The following is a 22,851-nucleotide window of genomic DNA, read 5'->3' on the forward strand; positions in this document are numbered from 1 at the left end:
CCTGTCTACGGCTTTTCAGAAGATTGGGTCTTACTCTCCATCCGGACAAGTCAGTTTTACAGCCTTCTCAATAACATTTCTGGGAGCTGTCCTAGATACGGTCCTAAAGAAAGCTTATCCATCGCAGGAGCGTCAACATAGACTCATACGATTGGCAGAACACGTGCGCACAAGAAAGTCTCTTTGTGCGCCTCTTCAAATCCCTCCTCGGAATGATGTCCTCCTGTATCCTTCTGGTTCCATACTGTCGCCTCTGCATGCGTCCTCTTCAAGAGGCTCTCTCCGCACAATGGATTCAAATCGGCGGATCCTTCGACACCATACAAGTGACTCCTCAGATGGTCGCCGCTCTCAACTTGTGGATTCAGCCACACAATCTGTCTCGAGGTCTATCCTTCCTGACTCATGCATCTCCCCCGGTTATAACCACGGATGTGTCTCTAGAAGGTTGGGGAGCCTTCCTACAGGAGCTGCGGATCAGCGGGAAGTGGTCGCCTCCCGAGCGGAGACTACACATAAACCTCCTAGAACTCAGAGCTGTCTACCTAGCCCTCCTTGTGTTCCTTCCCAGAATAAAAGGTGCACAAGTGCTTGTCCAGACGGACAATACTACAACAATGCACTACCTGAACAAGGAGGAAGGGACTCGTTCGCTCTCACTCTCCCAAGAATCGCAAAAAATATGGAACTGGTCTCTTCGGAACAAAGTTTCTCTACAAGCGGAGTACGTTCCAGGAAAAGACAATGCGTTGGCAGATTCATTGAGCAGAATGCAGACCACCTGCCACGAGTGGAAGGTAAACCAACACACTCTAAATAGCATCTTCTCTCTGTGGGGCGAACCCCCGTTGGATCTCTTTACCACGCGGCAAAACGCCAAATGCCAACACTTCACAAGCTGGCATCCCCAACAGAGATCTCTGGGGAATGCATTTTCAATAGCATGGTTTGGCATATACGCCTACGCCTTTCCGCCGATTCCACTCATCCCCAGGATCCTCGGGAAGATGAAGGATGAACCTTGCACGCTGATTCTAATAGCCCCAGCATGGCCTCGCCAACATTGGTTCACGGAGCTTCATCTCCTCTCCCTGCAAACACCAATTCTATTGCCGCTGTTTCCATCCCTCCTCACAATGAACCAGGGACAAGTCCAGCACCCGGACCCAGCATCTCTCAAATTATCGGCCTGGCTCCTGAGTTCCACGAGATTTAAGATTTGAACATTCCTCCGGAATGCAGGTCTGTCCTATCCCGTGCTCGAGCAGATAGCACAAACAGGACTTATTCGTTTAAATGGAAGAGAATCTGTATCTGGTGCAGGTCAGCTAAGGTGCATCCTTTCACGTCGTCTCCAGAAGATATATTACCACATCTCCTTCATTTGGCTACTTCGGGTCTTGCCCACGCTGCCATCAAAGTTCACCTGGCAACAATATCCTGTTTCAGGAGATCTTATACTAAACCAAAGTGTCACAGCGTGATCCAAGTAGTGAGCAATCCCCCATGCTCCCCCGATCGACAGAGTGAGCAAAAGAAACAACAATGAGTACCCACCACTAGATGATGGTGGGGTCAAACACATCCATAAGCTGAAAAGTCATAGAATTCCTCACTCATGGGCTGTTTTCCCATCCGGTGTTATCTATAGTATGGATGGATGCAATTAATATAAGTTGCGATGTACACAGCGAGTAACAGTAAGGGCCACATTTCAACTAGACCTATCCCATTTTTTCTAGAATTACAATGTATTCAAGATTAAAGCCGTCTATATCTAAACCGCGACCAAGTGATGGCTAGAAGGCGCATCCCACAGTAGGGATGTACAGCACCGTCATGTTAAATTGCGATGGAGCTCAGAGCAAATCATATGATAGTTTATCTAAAGCAAAAGAAAGGATATTGCAAATCCATCAAAACGGTCCCAATGAGGCAAAACAAAACTTAATAACAAATTCTGCTTGTATTGATGGTAAATCAGTGGGATTAGCAAAATAGCATGCCAAGATGAGGGATCCTAATGAGTAGGCACATACCTTCAAAGGTCCTAGAGGTAAAAACAGTCACACCTCTTGTACAGTAGCGGTCTTCACCAGGCCTAGAAGGAAATAATTAACCCACATCAATGACATCCTTTCCATGTTTTAAAATATGAAGCTCACATAAGTCTACCAACTAAGGTAATACTATCAGCTTAGTGATGAGCCATAACATTGTCTACCTACACCGTACAATTCTGAAACCCTCCTCTAGTATGTGACATCTTACCTATAGTATATCCGAACAGAGCAGACGTCCCTTTGTAAGTATCTCATCAATTGAAAAGATACCAAATAAGCAGAAAACCAGCAGCCTATGAAAGAGGTTAGAGACTAGATCAGAAAAAAGTCCATAGATAACCCACATCAAGAAACCAGAGAGTTATACCCATATTATAAGTAGAAATGACAACATGACCTTACATCCTTGGGTATGTTTATCACAAACCCCCAAGGAAAGTGGGCATCAATTCCACAAGGTTAACATACTGACCCCCTTATCACGGAGCATAGTAAGGGCACAATATCGGTAAAAAATAACAAGTAAAGGGAAGCGACACTAAGCTGCGCATTATATAGGCTGCAGAGGCAACGAAGGCTAAATCAACAGGTCCACATAGTTCAGTCAGTCATAGACATTAAAGCCACAATCGCAGTACATCCTCCATACCTACATGTCGTGTAAAACAAACAAAGTGAGAAAGCCACCAGTCACGGTGAAAAGGAGCAATCAACAGATTTCAATAAACTAAGAGTCAGCATGCCGACGTGGGACTTACCAAGATAAGCCTGTCGTGGTCGACGATTTTGCCGAGGGACGCAACAGCAACGGAGAGCCGGGCAAAAAAACCGCAATGATAACATATTGGGTTTAAATAATGCGGCAAGCCTAGAGAAACCGGAACACCTCCGTCAATTGGTGGGGGCGTGTACATCAAGGGTCACATGAGTTGCTCTTTTCATAGCGGCCATATTGAAGCGATAGGTATTGTATCCAAACCTACCTAAAAATTACGGTATTTTGAAAGTTAGAGGCATAAGGTGAGCATCAATTTCATTTGTGTACACGAAAAAAATTATTAAATAAAAAGGCAATATTGCCAGGGAAAGTCTACGTAAATATCAGCGCAATGAAAAATCGGCGCAATAAGAATCGAAGACACACCTTCAATAAGTAAAACCCATAATTTGCATATGCGGTGCGAGCGACCAGCCAAAGTTTCCAATACTAGATTATTATAAATATGACACACCGTAGGGGAAAAGTGTCTCATTAGTGGCAGTACTATTCGAGCCACAACCTCACAAGTTCATTCGTGTAGTCACAATGACGGAGACAGCGTGGCGGCCATCTTAGCCTATGCTAAAATAACTAATAGCTATGCTAAAAAAACTAAAGATTCAAATAACAACGTAGCCAAAGATTATATTAGACTACGTATGTCAGGGTACAGATTGTGATAGATCTGACTTTGCTCATAAGGTTTAGAGCTTCACATGACAGAATGGTAAATATCGGCATTTGGTGATAAGGATCACACCTTAAATGAGTAAAGCCAATAAATTGCATGTGCGGCGCGAGCGACCAGCCAAAGTTTCCAATGGTAGATTATTATAACTGCAACACACCGTAGGGGGAAAGTGTGTCTCATTCATACCAATACTATCCTCACTGCAGCATCGCAGATTCATTCGTATAGGCAAAATGACGGAGACAGCATGGTGGACATCTTAGCCTATGTAGACATAACTAACAAATTAGTAGAATAAAAGGTAAGAAAGAAAGTAATGAAGTTACCAAAATAATAAGGTAAGAGATAGAGTAGTAGAGTAATAGATAGGGACAAATAAATGACAAAGGAAAGAGACGAACTTATACGACCATGGCCCCACATTCAGGTAGGGCTCAGCACAGTCGTTATTAACTTAACAGTTGCGGGATTCTTGTCGAGATTAGTGCAATAAAAGGACAGTTAAACACAATTCAGTTTTTTTCTTCACCATTCAAGTGTGTCATCCAAGAGGGGAGTAGCGACTTTTATATGCAACCAGAATAGAGGACATGAGGCAGATTAATATTCTACAGAAAATAGTGAATTTCATCATCACTGTTGTGTTCTAATTCGACACATCGCAGTCTACAGATCCATCCTGCCTCATTCGTTCTTAGGGCCAATTCCCTATTCCCTCCCCTTGAATGTACAGGGACATGATCTATCCCCATAAACCAAAAATCCTCACTGTCTGCATGGTTCTCCTGCATATGGAAAGTGAGGGGATATCTAAGATCCCCATTCCGGCATACTCGCACGTGCTCCTGAACTCTTATTTTCAAGGCCCTTTTTGTACTGCCCACGTAGATCTTATCACATGGGCAGCCCAGAATGTACGTCACATATTTGGAGTTGCAATTAATCAGGTGTTTGATAATATATCTATGTTTGGTGTTAAAACAGAAGCTTTTGGTCTTATTCCTACCCAACCTACAGTCACTACACTCACTGCATGTGTAGAAACCAGTCATTGTAGACGTAAGCCGGGTTTAGGGGTAATAACATAACTAGGGCACAGCATATTCCGTAAATGTTGTCCTTTCCTGTATGTCACCTTCGGTTTAGTAGCCAACGTACCTTGGAGGCTTGGTATGTCCGCCAATAGGTGACAATGTTTTCTGAGGACATTATATATCCTGCTACTGCGATCATTGTATTGCGTATTAAAGGCAATCAAAAATTCTAAAAGAGCAATATCTTAGAAGACACCTAATATGTGCAAATTCCGACATGATATGGATACCCAGAATGAGAAACCAAAGTGTCGGAGCATGGGCGATGTGAGCTCTGAAAGTGTAATGTACTATTACAAGCAGTACTTTTTCTATGTGTGCGGCTATGTATATGATTGTCCTGTATTAAGAAGGTGACATCCAAGAAGTCAATTACTTCCTTACTATGGTTGATAGTGAATCTGACGTTGAAAGGATTATCATTTAGATAAGCATGATGCTCCATGATTTCTGGGGCAGGTCCATCCCAGAGCATAATTACATCATCGATGTACCTGCCCCAGAAAATCACATGTTACATCCACCTTGCCGCATGGTGGTCCCAAACGTGCTCCCGCTCAGACCAGCCCATAAAGAGCCCGGCGTAAGCGGGATCAAATCTGGAGCCCATCGCTGTGCCCTGAATTTGATGAAACCATCCAGAATCATGGAGAAAGAAGTTTTTAGACAAAATAATATCAGTCATTTCCAGCAGAACCTCATTATTCACACAATGAGGTTCTGCTGGGGCAGGTACATCGATGTCCTTCATACAGGACAATCATATACATAGCCGCACACATAGAAAAAGTACTGCCTGTAATAGTACATTACACTTTCAGAGCTCACATCCCTAACATGTCATCAACAACATCCCTTATGGGGAGATGATTCGTATGAGACTCAATTGCAGTACTGAGGAAACTTTTTTTTCTGAACACAGGAGAGACAGAGAGGCGCTTCCTAGATGGAGGGTATCCGGAGGTTATATTGAGCAAAGCACACAAAGTGATGAAAGTCCCTAGGGCAACCACCTTAACATCAAACTAAAACAATAGGGCCAAAAAAGCTCCAATTGCCTTTAATACGCAATACAATGATCGCAGCAGCAGGGTATATAATGGCCTCAGAAAACATTGGCACCTATTGGCGGACATACCAAGCCTCCAAGGTACGTTGGCTACTAAACCAAAAGTAACATACAGGAGAGGACAAAATTTACGGAATATGCTGTGCCCTAGTTGTTACTACCCCTAAACTCCAAACCTGACTTACGTCTACAATGACGGGTTTCTACACATGCAGTGAATGTAGTGTCTGTAGGTTGGGTAGAAATAAGACCAAAAGCTTCTGTTTTAACACCAAACATAGATATATTTTCAAACCCGTGATTAATTGCAACTCCAAATGTGTGACGTACATTCTGGGCTGCCCATGTGATAAGATCTACGTGGGCAGTACAAAAAGGGCCCTGAAAATAAGAGTTCAGGAGCATGTGCGAACACGCCGGAATGGGGATCTTAGATATCCCCTCACTTTCCATATGCAGGAGAACCATGCAGACAGTCAGGATTTTTGGTTTATGGGGATAATCATGTCCCTGTACACTCAAGGGGAGGGAATAGGGAATTGGCCCTAAGAAAGAATGAGGCAGGGTGGATCTGTAGACTGCAATGTGTCGAATTAGGACACAACAGTGATAATGAAATGCACTATTTTCTGTAGAATATTAATCTGCCTCATGTCCTCTATTCTGGTTGCATATAAAAGTCGCTACTCCCCTCTTGGATGACACACTTGAGAGTATGGTGAAGAAAAAAACTGAATTGTTTAACTGTCCTTTCATCCAGTATTCGGGTATCTTTCATACATTCACATGCCTGACTCATTCTCCGTCGTCGGGATGGGAGTCCCCAGTACATAAATAAAGTAATGTCCCATTAGACATACAGAGTAATAGGCCAAATGCCTCACATTATTAACATATCCTGGTCCTTTTGTAATAAGGACCAAACTCTAGAGAGCAACCAATCAGCCGCCACCACCCTCTGGAACCTTCCTGGAAGGAGCTCTAGTCCCTCAGATTTTCTACCGCACGTCGTGCTAAGGAAGTCTCCCCTGAACTCTGCTCAGGTTCTTTCAATATCTTTGGATTTAAGGTATTTTCTTCGGATATTTCTCTGAGTGGAGTCTTTACTGTCTTCATGTAGGATACCCCTAAAAAAGGCCTTTTTAGGCCCTGTGAGACTTGCAAAAAGAAGAGCTTGCACGTCGATGACCAACACAAGGACTGCCTTTACTGTCTTTATCCAGATCATTCTCCTGAGGACTGTAAGGTATGTTGGACTTTTTCTACGAAAACTTTAAAAGATCGTGAGGGAAGGCTTTTGACTTGGCTGCAGAGACTTAAGTACAAAGAAGACCCCTTGTCCTCCGAGGGAAGTGAAACATCATCAAAATCTTCTTCAAAAACTCCTCAGAAAAGGTCCAGAGAACTTTCTCCTGGTCCTTCTATGCAGCAACCTCAAAAGAAGATGCAAAAACAGTCTTCAGAGGAACCAAAGGTTAAAGATTTTTCTACAAAAGAGTCTTCTCCCCTTTCAGGGTCGAAGAAGCCCGCTCCAGACCCTCTAACCCCACCGCCGAGGGTGAAGCACACTTTCAAAAAGCCTTCCTCAGCCCCGTCGACGACCACCTCGTCGACGATGGCATTGACGACGACTAAATCTCCACAGATTGCCATTGGAGTGACTTCGTCGACGACGACTAGTTCAACGTTCTCAGTCTCGTCGGAGTTTGTCGACGACATCTTCGTCGACGGCACGTATCCCTTTGACGTCGACGATCAAGATCAAGGACTTGACGACGACTGCGTCGACGACGAGTGCATCGTCATCGACGATGGATATACCGTCGACGACCGCTTCGACGACAAAGTCCCTCGTCGACGGCTGCGTCTGTTACAATCGGACGTCTATACAGACGACCGCCTCGTCGACAACGCCTACGTCAGGACTAAAAAGTGCATATTTTCATCATAAAATTACGAAACGAAGGCTGTTGCCTTCTCTTACGTCACCCAGTAGGGTTCAGCCTTTGCCACCCTCGCACCTGTTGGATGAGGAGGAGGATACGGATGACAGCATGTTTAGGGCTGCAAGAAGTCCCTCCGAACTTAATGTTAAGTATCGGGAAGATTCTGATTATGACGATCAGAACATGGATGAGCAGGACCATTATCATGAGGACACTCATCAGCAACAACCGCAGATGGTTTGTCTTCCTTCAGCCTTGGTCTCTGACCTGCAATTTATGATCTCTGACTACAAAAAGAGGTTTCCTACTTCTGTGCTTTCTCCTGCTCCAGCGTTCTCACCGCCACAGAGTGCACGTCCCACCTCCACCACCTCGTATTCCTGTTGAGGTGCCGGTGCCACCCCCTCCATCTACTGACGATGAGGATGACGGACAGGAAGAGGGGGAGCTTCAAGATACGCAGCCTAACCATGACGAATGGAACGACTACGTCATCCCTCTTTCTGCATCGCCTTTACCTCAGGCGAACTCTTCTTCGAAGGATATAGGAGGTTTCCCTAATGTCCTGGAGAGAGCCGCCCAACGATTCAAACTACCAATACCGTCTCACCAAAAAGACTGTTTCCAAGGAACCTTTTAAAAAGTCTGTTAAGTCTATGACCATCATAGACTACATTTGGGATCAAGGCATCAAGAGCATGCAAAATCCCTCTACAGTTCCCCCAGTTCTGCCACGATTGGACAAGAAATACAGGGCTCCAGACGACGCTCCAGCCTGTCTCATTTGGCATCCAAAACCTGATTCAGTAATTACTCCGGCAGCGCAACGCAGATCAAAAAACCCTTCTGCCCCACTTTCAGCTCCTCCGGATAAAGATGGCAGGCGCTTGGACAATATCGGGAAACTGTATTCCTCTGTCAGCGCTTACAGTACGAGCCTCCAACTCACTGGCACTATCAGGATGCTACAACAGACAAATCACCATATTTGGAGTCCTTGCCGCAAGACTCTAAAGACGAAGCAAAAATGCTGCTTCTGAAAGGTGAAAGATCGGCTTCTGAAATCATAGACTGTGCTATCAACATCGTATCAACTGGTTTCCGCCAACTGGCTGGGGCGACAGTTCTGCGGCGCCAAAGGTGGCTTAAGGCAACATCATTCCAACCTGAAATTCCAACCAAAATCCTTGATATGCCTTATGACGGACAACCCATATTGATGAGGCCCTCCAAGGTATTAAAGACACCGATACGGCCAGAGCCCTGGGTACCCTTCAATATAAGAACACCAATTTTCGTGGCTCAAGGGGTAGAGGACAATACTCTACTAGAGGAGGCTGACAACAATATAGGTCTTCATATTCCTCCTCTAACCAATACAGGCCGCAGTTTCAGCAGAGGCAGCAAGAGCAGACTTCATACAACAAGTCTTCTTTTCGTGGAAAAGCCAGGTGGCAGAAGAATTCCGCGCGACGTCAATGACTTCTCTCTACCGCCAGTCTTTTTCTTTTCCACCTTCCAGAGTGGGAGGGAAAATTTCCCACTGTCAATTGGAGTCAAATCATGACGAATCGTTGAGTTCTTCAACTGGTGCAGTTCGGATATTCCCTGGAATTCGTCCAAACCCCACCGCCAACGCCCCCTCAACCTATGAATCACAAGCATCTGAACCTCATATTCATGGAAATATCAGCGATGCTCCGGAAGGGTGCTATTGAACGGGTACCTGTCCATCAAAGAGGACAAGGGTTTTACACCTGGTTCTTCTTGGTGCAAAAAAAGGAAAAGAAATTGAGACCAATCCTAGATTTGAGATGTCTAAACAAATACTTGAAGAAACAATCACTTCGCATGGTCACTATCCAAGAAGTCCTACAACTTCTCAATGCGAACTACTACATGGCATCCTTGGACCTCCAGGATGCCTACTTTCATATTCCGATCCTCAGAAGGCACAAAAAGTTTGAGGTTCGCTGTTGCGGGCAGACATTACCAAATCCGTGTCATGCCTTTCGGGCTCAAGTCAGCCCAACGCATCTTCACCAAATGCCTTTCGCCAGTTGCTGCATTTCTCAGGCAACAGCACCACCAAATCTTTCCATATCTCAAAGACTGGCTCGTCAAAGCACCCTCTCTCGACGGCGCGAGATGGTCTTCCAAAGCCTGTCTACGGCTTTTCAGAAGATTGGGTCTTACTCTCCATCCGGACAAGTCAGTTTTACAGCCTTCTCAATAACATTTCTGGGAGCTGTCCTAGATACGGTCCTAAAGAAAGCTTATCCATCGCAGGAGCGTCAACATAGACTCATACGATTGGCAGAACACGTGCGCACAAGAAAGTCTCTTTGTGCGCCTCTTCAAATCCCTCCTCGGAATGATGTCCTCCTGTATCCTTCTGGTTCCATACTGTCGCCTCTGCATGCGTCCTCTTCAAGAGGCTCTCTCCGCACAATGGATTCAAATCGGCGGATCCTTCGACACCATACAAGTGACTCCTCAGATGGTCGCCGCTCTCAACTTGTGGATTCAGCCACACAATCTGTCTCGAGGTCTATCCTTCCTGACTCATGCATCTCCCCCGGTTATAACCACGGATGTGTCTCTAGAAGGTTGGGGAGCCTTCCTACAGGAGCTGCGGATCAGCGGGAAGTGGTCGCCTCCCGAGCGGAGACTACACATAAACCTCCTAGAACTCAGAGCTGTCTACCTAGCCCTCCTTGTGTTCCTTCCCAGAATAAAAGGTGCACAAGTGCTTGTCCAGACGGACAATACTACAACAATGCACTACCTGAACAAGGAGGAAGGGACTCGTTCGCTCTCACTCTCCCAAGAATCGCAAAAAATATGGAACTGGTCTCTTCGGAACAAAGTTTCTCTACAAGCGGAGTACGTTCCAGGAAAAGACAATGCGTTGGCAGATTCATTGAGCAGAATGCAGACCACCTGCCACGAGTGGAAGGTAAACCAACACACTCTAAATAGCATCTTCTCTCTGTGGGGCGAACCCCCGTTGGATCTCTTTACCACGCGGCAAAACGCCAAATGCCAACACTTCACAAGCTGGCATCCCCAACAGAGATCTCTGGGGAATGCATTTTCAATAGCATGGTTTGGCATATACGCCTACGCCTTTCCGCCGATTCCACTCATCCCCAGGATCCTCGGGAAGATGAAGGATGAACCTTGCACGCTGATTCTAATAGCCCCAGCATGGCCTCGCCAACATTGGTTCACGGAGCTTCATCTCCTCTCCCTGCAAACACCAATTCTATTGCCGCTGTTTCCATCCCTCCTCACAATGAACCAGGGACAAGTCCAGCACCCGGACCCAGCATCTCTCAAATTATCGGCCTGGCTCCTGAGTTCCACGAGATTTAAGATTTGAACATTCCTCCGGAATGCAGGTCTGTCCTATCCCGTGCTCGAGCAGATAGCACAAACAGGACTTATTCGTTTAAATGGAAGAGAATCTGTATCTGGTGCAGGTCAGCTAAGGTGCATCCTTTCACGTCGTCTCCAGAAGATATATTACCACATCTCCTTCATTTGGCTACTTCGGGTCTTGCCCACGCTGCCATCAAAGTTCACCTGGCAACAATATCCTGTTTCAGGAGATCTTATACTGGGCCTTCTCTCTGGTCAAACAAATTAATAAAACAGTTTCTCAAAGGTCTGATTCGGACTTTCCCTCATGTAAAGTCACCGCCTCCAACACGGTAACTAAACACAGTACTTGCTCAGCTGATGAAGCACCCTTTTGAGCCGATACACAGAGCTGACCTCAAGTGCTTATCTTGGAAGACTGTGCTCCTTTTAGCCCTTGTATCCGCAAGGCGAGTTAGTGACCTTCACGCTTTCACGATACAAGATCCCTTTCCACAATTCAAAAATGACAGGGTAATTCTTCGGACTAATCCAAAATTTATTCCGAAAGTATCATCGGATTTCCACCTAAATGAGCCTATTGTCTTTAAATCTTTCTTTCCAAATCCTCAAACAGCAGCAGAAAGAGCTCTACATTCTCTGGGTTTAAAACGCTGCCTTAAATTCTACCTTGACAGAACAAACTTTCCGCAAATCCAACCAACTTTTTGTGGCCTACAGCTTACCCAGGAAGGGTTCCCCTCTCACAAAGCAAAGCAGTCCCAGATGGATCTCTGGTGCTATTGTCTTCTGTCACCAGCAGGCTGGTCAGCCTTTACAATCACGGATACGTGCCCATTCCACTAGGGCAGTCTCTACTTCTATGGCACTGTTTGCAGTTGTGCCCATCACGGAGATTTGCTGAGTGGCAACATGGAAGATGCCGCATACATTTACCATACATTACTGTTTGGATACAGAACTCACGAAGGATGCTGCAGTGGGACAGGCGGTGTTGCGCCATCTATTTCGATAAAGGTGAGCCTTCCTTCCTTCCCACCAACCTTTCTCTTATTTTTACACGCACATTTCCTTATCACTATTATACCTTTTGCTACACTTGCAACTTATTGCTTTGCTTTTTAATGTTGTAATGTATGCATTTGTATATACATAGATATGTATGTATTTGTTAACCAGTGTTTCATGTTCTTTATGCAAAAGGAAATGTGCTTATCATTGCTTTCTACTCTGATTCAGGCATGTGAATCTGTGAAAGACACCCTAATACTGGATACGAAATGCGTTACTTACCTGTAACTGCAGTTATCCAGTATTGGTATCTTTCAAAGATTCACATGCAACCCACCCGCCTCCCTTGGAAGGGCTCACCAAGTACTCTTAGTTGTTCCTCTCTATAGCACTGTGCTTACGAAAATCGGAGGGACTAGAGCTCCTTCCAGGAAGGTTCCAGAGGGTGGTGGCGGCTGATTGGTTGCTCTCTAGAGTTTAATCCTTATTACAAAAGGACCACGATATGTTACTAATGTGAGGCCTTTGGCCTATTACTCTGTATGTCTAATGGGACATTACTTTATTTATGTACCGGGGACTCCCATCCCGACGACGGGGAATGATTCAGGCATGTGAATCTATGAAAGATACCAATACTGAATAACTGCAGTTACAGGTAAGTAACGCATTTCTTATTGCACTAATCTCGACAAGAATCACGCAATTTTTAAGTTAATAACGACTATGCTGAGCCCTATCTGAGTGTGGGGCCATGGTCGTATAAGTTAGTCTCTTTCCTTTCTGTCATTTATTTGTCCCTATCTATTACTCTACTACTCTCTCTTACCTTATTATTTTTGTAACTTCATTGCTTTATTTCTTACCTTTTATTCTACTAATGTGCTAGTTATGTCTACATAGGTTAAGATGTGCACCATGCGGTCTCCGTCATTTTGACTATACGAATGAATCTGCGATGCTGCAGCGAGGATAGTATTGGTATGAATGAGACACTTTCCCCCTACGGTGTGTTGCAGTTATAATAATCTACCATTGGAACCTTTGTCTGGTCGCTCGCGCCGCACATGCAATTTATTGGCTTTACTCATTTAAGGTGTGATCCTTATCACCAAATGCCGATATTTACCATTCTGTCATGTGAAGCTCTAAACCTTATGAGCGAAGTCAGATCTATCACAATCTGTACCCTGACATACGTAGTCTAATATAATCTTTGGCTACGTTGTCATTTGAATCCTCAGTGTTTTTTTAGCAGTTATTAGTTATTTTAACATAGGCTAAGATGGCCGCCACGCTGTCTCCGTCATTGTGACTACACAAATGAACTTGTGAGGTTGTACTGGTACTAATGAGACACACTTTTCCCCAATGGTTTGTTATATTTATAATAATTTAGTATTGGAAACTTTGGCTGGTTGCTCGCGCCGCATATGGAAATTATGGGCTTTACTTATTGAAGGTGTGTCTTTGAATCTTATTGCGCCGATTTTTCATTGCGCTGATATTTACTTAGACTTTCCCTGGCATTATTGCCTTTTTATTTAATAATTTTTTTGTGTGCACAAATGAAATTGATGCTCACCTTATGCCTCTAACTTTCAAAATACCCCATTATTAGGTAGGTTTGGATATAATACCTATTGCTTCAATATGGCTGCAATGAAAAGAGCAACTCTTGTGACCCTTGATGGACACGCCCCCACCAATTGACGGAGGTGTTGCGGCAAGCCTAGAGAAACCGGGTTATTTAAACCCAATATGTTATACTTGTGGTTTTTTGCCCAGCTCTCCGTTGCTGTTTCGTCCCTCGGCACTATCGTCGACCACGACAGGCTTATCTTGGTAAGTCTCACGTCGGCATGCTGACTCTTAGTTTATTGAAATCTGTTGATTGCTCCTTTTTGCCGTGACTGGTGGCTTTCTCACTGTTTGTTTTACACGACATGTAGGTATGGAGGGTGTACTGCGATGGTGGCTTTAATGTCTATGACTGACTGAACTATGTGGCCCTGTTGATTTAGCCTTCGTTGCCTCTGCAGCCTATAGAAGGTGCAGCTTAGTGTCGCTTCCCTTTACTTGTTATTTTTTACCGATATTGTGCCCTCACTATGCTCCGTGATAAGGTCAGCATGTTAACCTTCTGGAATTGATGCCCACTTTCCTCAGGGGTTTGTGATAAACATACCTAAGGATGTAAGGTCATGTTGTCATTTCTACTTATAGTATGGGTATAACTCTCTGGTGTCTTGATGTGGGTTATTATCTATGGACTTTTTTCTGATCTAGTCTCTAACCTCTTTCATAGGCTGCTGGTTTTCTGCTTATTTGGTTTATCCAGTATTAGGGTATCTTTCATAGATTCACATGCCTGAATCATTCCCCGTCGTCGGGCTGGGAGTCACCAGTAAATAACAAAGCAATGTCTAGAAGACATATAGAGTAACAGGCCCCAAAGGGCCCTAGCTTAGAAAGCTATCCACGTCCTTATGTAAAAAGGACCAAAGTTTGGCCAGTAGCCAATCAGCTAGCACCTCCTTCTAGAACCCTCCTGGAAGGAGCCCTAGTCCCTCCAGATTTTCTACCGCACGTCGTGCTAAGGGAGTCTCCACTGAGCTCTGCTCATTGCTTCTGGTTTTCCAGTGTTTTCTACTCGGATTTGTCATGGCTGATACTCCTAAGAAAGGACTCTTCAGATCCTGTGCTTCCTGTGGGAAGAAAAGGCTCCACGTGGATGATCAGCATAAGGACTGCCTTTATTGTCTGTACCCCAGCCACAGTGCCAAGGATTGCAAGGTATGTCGTACCTTTTCATCCAAGACCCTGAAGGACAGAGAAGGGCGCCTTTTAATCTGGCTACAAAGGCTGAAGGACAAGGACTCTGTGGTGTCCTCTGAGGAGAGTGAGAGTTCTATTATATCTTCTCACTCCTCACGCAAGCGACCAAGGACGTCCTCTCCAGGCCCTTCGTCGCAGCCACCTCCTAAGAAGCCACACAAAAGGTCTTCCGATGTTCTGGACTCGTCTATGCCAGGAATCACCTCTCCTCCAGATGTCCAGGTTATCCAGTATTAGGGTATCTTTCATAGATTCACATCCCTGAATCATTCCCCGTCGTCGGGATGGGAGTCACCGGTAAATAACAAAGCAATGTCTAGAAGACATATAGAGTAACAGGCCCCAAAGGGCCCTAGCTTAGAAAGCTATCCACGTCCTTATGTAAAAAGGACCAAAGTTTGGCCAGTAGCCAATCAGCTAGCACCACCTTCTAGAATCCTCCTGGAAGGAGCCCTAGTCCCTCAGATTTTCTACCGCACGTCGTGCTAAGGGAGTCTCCACTGAGCTCTGCTCATTGCTTCTGGTTTTCCAGTGTTTTCTACTCGGATTTGTCATGGCTGATACTCCTAAGAAAGGACTCTTCAGATCCTGTGCTTCCTGTGGGAAGAAAAGGCTCCACGTGGATGATCAGCATAAGGACTGCCTTTATTGTCTGTACCCCAGCCACAGTGCCAAGGATTGCAAGGTATGTCGTACCTTTTCATCCAAGACCCTGAAGGACAGAGAAGGGCGCCTTTTAATCTGGCTACAAAGGCTGAAGGACAAGGACTCTGTGGTGTCCTCTGAGGAGAGTGAGAGTTCTATTATATCTTCTCACTCCTCACGCAAGCGACCAAGGACGTCCTCTCCAGGCCCTTCGTCGCAGCCACCTCCTAAGAAGCCACACAAAAGGTCTTCCGAGGTTCTGAACTCGTCTATGCCAGGAATCACCTCTCCTCCAGATATCCAGGTTACTTTTAAGAAGCCAGTTTCTGCCCCGTCGCCGACGACCACCTCGTCGACGGTGGCTTCATCGACGAAAAGACATCCATCGACGGCAGTCGTAACTTCGTCGACGGCGACGATATCTACGGTCATATCCCATTCAATGACCACGTCGACGACGACAACACCATCGTCGACGGCTGGTAAAATGATCTCGTCGACGCTGAAAATAAAAAAGTCGTCGACAGCAGGATCGTCGACGAAGACACCGTCGACGAGGCCGCCGTCGTCGACGACGACAAGAACACCGTCGGCGAGACCAGTGTCGTCGACGTCGTCGTCGAAGAAACAACTCTCGTCTTCCTCACTGACGACGACACCGCCATCGCTGTCCTCGTCGACGCTGTCTCATAGGCCTATTACACCGCCTACACCTCTACTGTCAACGGGCCCGTCGACAGTTATTGACTCTGAGACGCCAAATACATTTGTGCACCTCAAAATCACCAAACGGGCACTAACACCGGCCCTTACATCACCCAGTCGGATCCCTACTTTGCCACCTGCTCAGCTTTTCGAGGAGGAAAATTCAGAGGAGGATAGTATGTTCCCAGCTGCGACAAGCCCTTCACAGCTACATGTCAAATACCAAGATACATCTGATTATGAGGACTTGGACCAGGATTACCAACCGGTTCCACCTCCACAATATGTGCAGCCACCACCTTCTATGGTTTGTCTGCCTGCATCACTGGTCACGGACCTCCAATTCCTGATCACGGACTACAAACAGAGGTTTCCGACGCCGGCGCCTCCAACACCAGTTGCGCCACCAACACCAAGGGCAAGACCGCCACCATTAGTGCTGCAATCAGAGCCTATTGCCACGCCACTTCCTCCCACAACAGATGAGGAAGAAGAGGACGAGCCCGAAGAGGGAGAACTTCAGGAGATCCATTCTCCCCAGGACGAATGGGATGATTATGTCCTTCCCTGTCCGACTTCTCCTGCCCCCACCACGGCCGACTCGCCTCCAGAGGATATTGGCGGCTTCCATAACATTTTAGAGAGAGCGGCCCAGCGTTTTCAAATTCCGATGCCCTCGCATCAACAAGACTGCTTCCTTTATGACTTTAAGGAACCCTTTAAAAAGTCCGTGCGAGCGATACCAATGATAGACTACATTTGGGAACAGGGAGTTAAAATTATGCAACATCCTTCCTCTGTTCCCCCAGTGTTACCACGCCTGGACAAGAAATATAAAGCGCCAGACACAGCTCCGGTCTGTCTTACGGGCCACCCGAAGCCAGATTCGGTCATTACGCAGGCCGCACAGAGGAGGTCAAGCAACCCGGCTGCTCTACTGACGGCTCCTCCTGATAAGGAGGGCAGGCGCTTAGACACCATTGGCAAGCGGTTCTCCTCCATGTCGGCCTTGACGGTGAGGGCCTCTAACGCCCTGGCTCTTTTGGGGCGTTACAATCGCCAAATGTGGGCAGACATTGCACCATACATGGCAGACCTGCCAGAGGAGTCCAAGGAGGATGCAAAAAAGATCTTGCTTGAGGGAGAAAGATCGGCCTCGGAAATAATTGACTGTGCAATGGATATTGCTTCTACTGGCTTCCGGCAATTAGCGGGCGCAGCAGTTATCCGACGCCAGGCTTGGCTAAAGGCAACCTCCTTCAGACCGGAGGTCCAGACTAAGGTGTTGGACATGCCTTACGATGGCCAACTGCTTTTTGGCACCCACATTGATGAGGCATTGCAGGGGATTAAAAAAGACACGGATAGTGCCAGAGCATTGGGTGCTTTGCAATTCCGGAACCCTTCCTTTCGGGGCCCCAAGGGAAGAGGTCAATCCTCTGGTAGGGGAGAATTCCACCAACGTTCTTCTTTCTCCTCCTCCCAGCAACACCGGCCGCAATATCAACAGCGGCAACAATCCACATACACGAAGTCCTCCTTTCGTGGTAAAGGTGGAAGGCAAAAGGGCCCCTCCAGACGCCAATGACTTACAACTAAGGCCGGCCTCCACCTTCTCGCCACCCTCCAAGATTGGCGGCAAAATTTCCCACTTTCTCCAAAATTGGCGAAGAATAACTACGGACCGTTGGGTCCTACAATTAGTACAATTCGGCCATTCCCTGGAATTTATACAAATCCCTCCTCCCACCCCTCCCCGCCCAACACTTCCCAAAAACCTACGTCTGTCACTCTTGGAGGTGAAGACTATGCTCCAAAAAGGGGCTATAGAGCGAGTTCCCACAAATCAACGGGGAAAAGGGTTCTATTCCCGCTTCTTCCTTATCAGGAAAAAGGAGAAGAAATGGAGGCCGATATTGGATTTACGGAATCTGAACAACTATCTGAAACAGCAGTTGTTTCGTATGGTCACCATTCAGGAGGTATTACATCTGCTCAATGCGAACGACTATATGGTGTCGTTAGACCTGCAAGACGCCTATTTCCATATCCCAATACATCGCAACCACAAGAAATTCCTACGATTCGTGGTGGCCGGCAGACATTATCAGTTCCGGGTGCTGCCGTTTGGCCTCAAATCGGCACCCCTCATTTTTACCAAATGTCTAGCTCCAGTGGCGGCCTACCTACGCCATCACCATCATCAGGTCCTTCCCTATCTAGACGACTGGCTAGTCAAGTCTCCATCTCTTCAGGGCGCGTCCAGGTCTTCAAACGCCTGTCTAACGCTCTTCAATTCACTAGGCCTAACGCTCAATCGAGAGAAGTCCGTCCTTCAGCCGTCTCAGCGCATGAACTTTCTGGGTGCTACTCTGGACACTGTGCTACGGAAAGCTTTTCCATCGAAGGAACGGAAGGACAAGCTGCAGGCTTTGGCTCTCAGGATAATGTCCGAAAGGACGCTGTCGGTGCGTCTCTTCAAATCCCTTCTCGGGATGATGTCTTCTTGCATTCTCTTGGTCCCGCATTGTCGTCTCCATATGCGACCCCTTCAAGAAGAACTGTCGGATCAATGGGTACAGTGTACAGGATCCTTCGACGTCATCCAAGTCACACTCGCGATCAGGAAGGCCTTACGATGGTGGGTGTCTCCCCAGAACCTTTCAAAAGGCTTGCCTTTCTTGCTTCCTGCAGCACCCCACATAATCACCACGGATGCTTCCCTGGAGGGCTGGGGAGCCTTCCTTCAGGAGCTGCAGATAAGCGGGAAATGGTCCCCTACAGAGAGGGCACTTCATATCAACCTCCTGGAGCTGCGCGCCGTCTACCTGGCTCCGGTGGCTTTCCTCCCAAGAATCAAGAACTCCATGGTGCTTGTCAGAACAGACAACACAACGACAATGCACTATTTGAACAAGCAGGGAGGAACACGCTCGCTGACGCTCTCTCGAGAATCACAAAAAATCTGGAGTTGGCTACTCACTCACAACATCTCTCTGCGAGCAGATTATGTGCCAGGCGTCCACAACGTGTTGGCAGATTCCCTCAGCAGACGGCAGTCAACTTGCCACGAGTGGGAACTGGACCAACAAGTCCTCAACAGCATCTTCGTTCAATGGGGCACCCCTTCTCTGGACCTATTCGCCACCCAGATCAACGCCAAATGCCAACACTTTGCAAGCTGGCATCCCCAACAAGGGTCTCTGGGGAATGCCTTTTCGATAGCATGGTGCAACGTCTTTGCGTACGCCTTTCCGCCGTTTCCCCTAATTCCCAGGGTGTTACGGAAGATGAAGGTGGAGCCCTGCACTCTGATATTGATAGCCCCAGCTTGGCCACGGCAGCACTGGTTCACGGAGCTTCACATCCTCTCCCTGGAACCTCCAATCAAACTGCACCCGTTTCCATCTCTGCTAACGCTGCACAATCAACAGGTTCAGCATCCGGATCCAGCGTCTCTCAGGTTATCGGCATGGCTCCTGAGTACAGAGAATTCCAGGGCTTAGACATTCCTCCGGATTGCAGACAAATCCTAGCTCGAGCGGATAGCACCAACAAGACATATTCACTGAAATGGAAACGATTCTGCATATGGTGCAAAACAAACGGGTTGCACCCTCTTTCTTCAACCCCGGAGCAGATTTTACCGTATCTCCTGCATCTCGCAAAATCCGGTCTAGCTCATGCCTCCATCAAAGTACACCTAGCGGCGATATCTCGCTTTCGGAGGTCCTCCACAGGTCCATCTTTGTGGTCTCACAGGCTTATCAAACAATTTCTTAAAGGGCTGTTTCGAACTTTTCCTCCAGTGAAGCCTGTACCACCGGCTTGGCACCTTAACACGGTTTTGGCTCAGCTCATGAAACACCCGTTTGAGCCAATCCACAGAGCAGATCTTAAGTATGTCTCCTGGAAGCTTGCACTCCTGCTGGCCCTTACCTCGGCAAGACGGGTTGGAGAACTACAGGCGTTCTCAATCCAGGACCCTTTCATTCAGTTCAAACGGGACAGGGTCATTCTTCGGACGAATCCGAAGTTTATCCCTAAGGTTCCGACTCAGTTCCACCTCAATGAACCTATCATACTACGTTCATTCTTCCCGAATCCACACACAGGGGCAGAAAAGGCTCTTCATTCATTAGATGTTAAGCGCTGCCTCAAGTTTTACATTGAAAGGACTAAAACATTTCGGAAGTCTAATCAACTTTTTGTGGCATACAGTAGGCCTAGAAAAGGACTACTTATCACCAAACAGAGCATTTCCCGCTGGATCTCTTCAGCCATAACCTTCTGTCACCAACAGGCAGGACGTCCACTGCAATCAGCAGTTCGTGCCCATTCTACAAGGGCGATGTCTACTTCCATGGCACTGTTTGCAGGAGTGTCCATGGTGGATATTTGTAGAGCGGCCACATGGAAGACGCCGCATACATTCACCAGGCATTACTGCCTGGACACGGAGATCATGAAGGATGCTGCAGTGGGGCACGCTGTACTCCGTCATCTATTTCAATAGAGGTGAGCCCTTTCCTTTTTCATCCCACCATCCTGGTCTCTTTACGCACATTTCACACTGTTATGTTGGCATTACCTGGGTTATGGTTCTTTGATACTTTATCTTTCACATGGATATGTTATTATCTAGTGACTGTATATTTACTGTGCCTGCCAAAATGTGCTTTGTATTGCTTACTATTCTGATTCAGGCATGTGAATCTATGAAAGATACCCTAATACTGGATAAGGAACGCGTTACTTACCTGTAACTGCGGTTATCCAGTATTGGTATCTTTCATAGATTCACATGCAACCCGCCCACCTCCCCTGGAAGGGCTCTCTTGGATCTCTCAGTGATACAACTACTTAGCACTGTGCTTACGAAAATCTGAGGGACTAGGGCTCCTTCCAGGAGGGTTCTAGAAGGTGGTGCTAGCTGATTGGCTACTGGCCAAACTTTGGTCCTTTTTACATAAGGATGTGGATAGCTTTCTAAGCTAGGGCCCTTTGGGGCCTGTTACTCTATATGTCTTCTAGACATTGCTTTGTTATTTACCGGTGACTCCCATCCCGACGACGGGGAATGATTCAGGCATGTGAATCTATGAAAGATACCAATACTGGATAACCGCAGTTACAGGTAAGTAACACGTTCCATCTTTTCAATTGATGAGATACTTACAAAGGGATGTCTGCTCTGTTCGGATATACTATAGGTAAGATGTCACATACTAGAGGAGGGTTTCAGAATAGTAATGTGTAGCTAGACAATGTTATGGCTCTCATCACTAAGCTGATAGTATTACCTTAAAACATGGACAGGATGTCATTGATTTGGGTTAATTATTTCCTTCTAGGCCTAGTGGAGACCGCTACTGTACAAGAGGTGTGACTGTTTTTACCTTTTAGGCCCTTACGCACTACTTTGAAGGTATGTGCCTACTCATTAGGATCCCTCATCTTGGCATGCTATTTTACTAATCCCACTGATTTACCATCAATACAAGCAGAGTTTCTGCTATTAAGTTTTGTTTTGCCTCATTCGGACCGTTATGATGGATTTCCAATATCCTTTCTTTTGCTTTAGATAAACTACCACATGATTTGCTCTGAGCTCCATCGCAATTTAACATGACGGTGCTGTACATCCCTATTGTGGGATGCGCCTTCTAGCCATCACTTGGTCGCGGTTTAGATATAGATGGCTTCAATCTTGAATACATTGCTGTGTACATCGCAACTTATATTAATTGCCTCCATCCATACTATAGATAACACCGGACGGGAAAACAGCCCATCAGAGAGGAATTCTATGACGTTTCAGCTTATGGATGTGTTTGACCCCACCATCATCTAGTGGTGGGTACTCGTTGTTTCTTTTGCTCACTCTGTCGATCGGGGTAGCATGGGGGGATTGATCACTACTTGGATCACGCTGTGACACTTTGGTCTGACACTTTGGTTTCTCATTCTGGGTATCCATATCATGTCGGAATTTGCACATATTAGGTGTCTTCTATGATATTGCTCTTTTAGAATTTTTGATTGTTCCGTTCACTCTTGGCTCTTAGCCCCTATGGGCAACCTCTCTTCTTGTTGTTGTGCAACCATTAAGAATTGACAATAGTTTTCCTGTTTTCACGTAGTTAAGTGTGAATAATATGATGAAACTTGAGACAGGTAAAAATGAGGTTATGTCCAAAAAATCTTTGTGCAGATTGGCACCCTTGGCCCTCACAATGTGTTAGTCAATATTAACTACTCATGTCTTGCTCATTAAATGTAAATAGGTAAATTCCTAATTGTGTAATAGAATGTCGGTCTGTCTTTGTTTACAATGTGTAAGTATATAAATTAAGTGTGATGTATCTATGGGCTGTAAGTTAGCCCACTCTTATCTATGTATAGTATGTTTTATATTTGACGCGGTTTTACCTACTGGAAATGAATATGGAATAAAAGAAAAAATTGAAGAACATTTTTACTTTATAACTGTCCTTTGTGACTAAGTTTTGTTGTGTGGTGCACCTGTGCTTTTGTTCTGATTTTTTTTTTTCAAAAGACCAGATTCCACATCTCTTTTTATTTATAACCCTAGTGAAGTTTTGTGTATATATGCCTAACTTTTCCATGTGCATGCCTTTGTAG

At 46.0% G+C, this 22,851-nt stretch overlaps 1 protein-coding gene across 32 annotated transcripts in view; it reads left to right on the forward strand.

Annotated features, from left to right (window-relative positions):
* Positions 1 to 22,851, forward strand: part of MICAL3 (microtubule associated monooxygenase, calponin and LIM domain containing 3) — a 1,875,796-nt gene that overhangs the window by 542,819 nt on the left and 1,310,126 nt on the right. The gene's annotated exons all lie outside the window — the stretch shown is intronic.

Source organism: Triturus cristatus, chromosome 4_1 (assembly GCF_964204655.1).
Source record: "Triturus cristatus chromosome 4_1, aTriCri1.1, whole genome shotgun sequence".
NCBI lineage: Eukaryota > Metazoa > Chordata > Amphibia > Caudata > Salamandridae > Triturus > Triturus cristatus.